The 3,598-nt window shown below is 40.5% G+C and overlaps 1 pseudogene; it reads left to right on the forward strand.

The window, feature by feature from the left end:
- Positions 1-236: 236 nt before the first annotated feature.
- Positions 237-2,037, forward strand: LOC130218085 (uncharacterized; annotated as a pseudogene).
- The last annotated feature ends 1,561 nt before the right edge of the window (positions 2,038-3,598 follow it).

A 3,598-nucleotide genomic window follows, 5' to 3' on the forward strand; every position in this document is an offset into this window, starting at 1 on the left:
ACACACAATTCACCAATAAACTAATGATATAAAATAATATATTTAAATAATTAATTTGCAATATTTTTTTTACTTTTTGATCAAGAAAGTGTATTTTCATATTTAAGAATATAGTAGATCTCTCTTTTCCAAGACATAAAAAAATCATATTTATTTAGATAAATTTGGTCTTTGCATTATTATCTATTTTTATCTTGCTTTATATAACTTTTGTTGTTGTTGTTGTTGTTGTTGTTATGTTTTTAAATGTAGTTTATGCATTTAGCCCTGACAGTAGTGGAGGCTATCTTGAATCTGATAATCCCAGTCAATCCATGCAGCAACTGAAAATCTCTATAGCTTAGCTGATGTGGCTGGACCAGTCAGCAAGGATACAACTTACAGTGCTGCTGATAAAGAAGACTATAACACTGGAAGCTACAGTTCTCAGGTTGGCTCTTCAGGCACTCCCATGATAAGTGAAAAACCAGGCTTTGATTCTTGTTCTAAAAGCCACCTTCAAGGATTTCATGTTGATTCAGCTGGAAGTGGTGGCCTTATTTATGGTTCTGTTGCGAATGCAGTGAGTATAGACATGTCCAGGTATGATTTAAATCAGCCAACTAGTCCAAGGTGTCTAAGGCTCTGAAGTCCTCAGTTCTTCTGTCTTGACCCCATTGCAGCAAAGCATTTATCCTGTTCCTAAGTCAGTGCAGCCAATTTCCCAAATTCCACTGCAAACCAGCAGTGTGTCTGTGACAAAGCCTGCAGCCAACAGTTAGTGCAGACAATTTCCCAGTTCAGCAGTGAGCAACCAGCAAGTTTTGGAACCCTGACCCAGTCTAGCCCTCTGCAGTTATCCCAGCCCAGTGGCCAACAAATCTCTCAACAAATCTCCGACTAGCCTCCAGTCTGCAGTGCAGTCTGTTAGATGGCTTCTTAGCCTTTGAAAGGCCAGTTCATTATGCAAATATCAGCACTTCATTCATCTATTTTCTTTTCGGCTTAGTCCCTTTATTAATCAGGGGTCGCCAATCAACCTGCAAGCAGTACAATTTAGCTATAAGTATGTTGCCAAGCAGAATGGGCAAACTCTCAAGCCAGTGCACTCCCATATGGTTAATCAGATTGGCTCCAAAATGTATTCCTGTCAAGACTTATCTCATCCAAGTTATCAGTGGAGGTACAGTATCAGTCTCCATCTACATTCAGTCTTCCAACCCCAGCTCAGGATACCAAGCCTGTTGTACAACCAAGTGACTCGATTCCCATGGACTGTAACCTTCCCAGCCCCCTCACATCTATTTTCAAACCAGCATGTCTGTCTGGACACCCTAGCTCACAGTACCTAGTGTTTCAAAGTGAGCAGCCTGTAGTTCTAAAAGTACAACCAAACTATTTGCCTCTTGATAAGCCTGGATTATTGAGTTACAGTTTTGTATCTCAGCCCAATGGTCAACAAAGGCCATTGCACCAGCCTGGCTATTAGCCTCCAGCCAAGTTATGGCAAGATGTGTTTTGGCACCCAGTCACGCCTAACAAACTGAAACCTTCCAACATTGAGGCACAAGTACCACCTAGCAACCAATCTCTATCTAAGCCCAGCTAGTGTGCCCAAACTATGCTGGTTGAGTCTGGCTACCAGCCCCAGGCACAATACAATTCTTAGACCATCTCCTTAGCTGGAGACCTGGTTTCTTCTGTTCCAGGGCAGTCAGTTTCCCAGCCATAAATGCTGCCCAGTTGTCTGTCTCTCATTCAGTCTAGCTCTTCCCCAGCTCTGCCAGTGCAGTCCAGCTAGCAGCCTCAAGTACTGTCAAGTTTTGACACTCTTTTACAACATGGATTCCAGGACACTTCAGTGGTTGTGCCATCAAATTACCAGTCTACAACAAGTTCCCAAGCCTGGAGCAGCGAACTATGCAACTATTGCAACCTGATCTTCCAGTTCCAGCACAGTTGAATTATCAGTCATGTCAAAATGCTCCTGGACCTGCTATAAGCAGTAGGTATTCATCCCAGAAACTGTTCAGGTTGTTGTAACATGTAAAATCCTAGGTATTGTTTGCTGTTTCCTGATTTGTTTTTCCAATAAAATCTTATAAAGTATATGTTTGAACTTCAAGTTTGTAACTAGCATTTTATTCACTGACTCATCTGCAAAAACTAGGAGGTAGAGAAAATTAGCAATTTAAGAATCTTTGTAATCACTTTTCTCCTCGACTTAAAAGCATCTGGCACTCACTGCATTTACTTGTCAAGTCAGTCTTGCCCTTTACTTTGCTGATCACACCTTTAACGTTTGTATTTCTGGTCTTTTGTCCTGCTGCTGAGCTGAAACTGTGGACATGGGTTCTGTAAGACAGCTGATGCAAGCATTACACCATGCAGTTTCAATTTAGGAGGAAGTCTCCTAATATTGATAAAACTGTTCTTTGTATAAATGTGGTACAAAGTCAACAGTTTGGTCAACTGCCCAATGTTTACTAATAATGGGGAATGCCACAAGAACCGAACAGACCAGAACTGATGCATGGCATGTACAAAGTGTGAGACTAAACAGTGCCTGGCAAATTGAAAAAGGTTGAAGCTACTCACAATCCTATTAAAGTTGTTTTGGATATTTGGGTGTGGCCTTTTGAGGGTGTAGGTGCTCTGCATTGGTTATGCATGTCACGTTTTGCTCAAGCAGTGACTGCTTGAATGCTCAAGATTTAGTTAAATGTGTATTACTAATCAAAACTTATGTTTTTCTGTTTTTTCATTATTTATGTTTTATCTTTATGGAAGATCTTTACTTAATATTACAATAATTTATCAAATAAAAATAAATTTTTTACACATGCAGTACAATGTTGGCGTTTTTGGCAATTCTTACAAACATAATTGTGCAACATAATTGTGGTTCAGGTAATTTTGAATGCACTGCCATAAAAGATATTTGATATATAGACAGAAATATACAATATATACAACTATACTTTACAGCTCACAATGCATGTCAGAGCAAATGAGAATCATGAGTTCAAAGGACAGGGACCTAAGTACAGGAACAGAACTGTTGCAAGGCACAGATATGGCCAAGTTTACGAAAAAAAAAAATACTGTTGCATTTAATGTTTTTAAAAGCACATTGGCCTCCAAAATCCTTAAATAGAAGACGCTTGGGAAGACCAGAACCCTTCCTAGAGCTGGCCATCTGACCAAACTGAACTATCAGGTCAGAAGAGCCTTGGTGAGAGAAGTGAAGAAGAACCCAAAGATAACTGTGGCTAAGCTCCAGAGATGCAGTCAGGAGATGGGAGAAAGTTGTAGAAAGTCAACCATCACTACAGCCCTTCACCAGTTGGGGCTTTATGGCAGATTGGCCCGACACATGAAAGTTCCTCCTGAAGTTTGCTGAAAAAATAACCTGAAGCATACCAAGATGGTGAGAAAATAAGATTATCTGGTCTGATGAGACCAAGATAGAACTTTTTGGCCTTAATTCTAAGCGGTATGCGTGGAGAAAACCAGGCACTGCTCATCACCTGTCCAATACAGTGCCAACAGTGAAGCATGGTGATGGCAGCATCATGCTATGGGTGTGATTTTCAGCTGCAGGAACAGGACGACTGGT

Source organism: Danio aesculapii, chromosome 24 (assembly GCF_903798145.1).
Source record: "Danio aesculapii chromosome 24, fDanAes4.1, whole genome shotgun sequence".
Taxonomy (NCBI): Eukaryota; Metazoa; Chordata; class Actinopteri; order Cypriniformes; family Danionidae; genus Danio; species Danio aesculapii.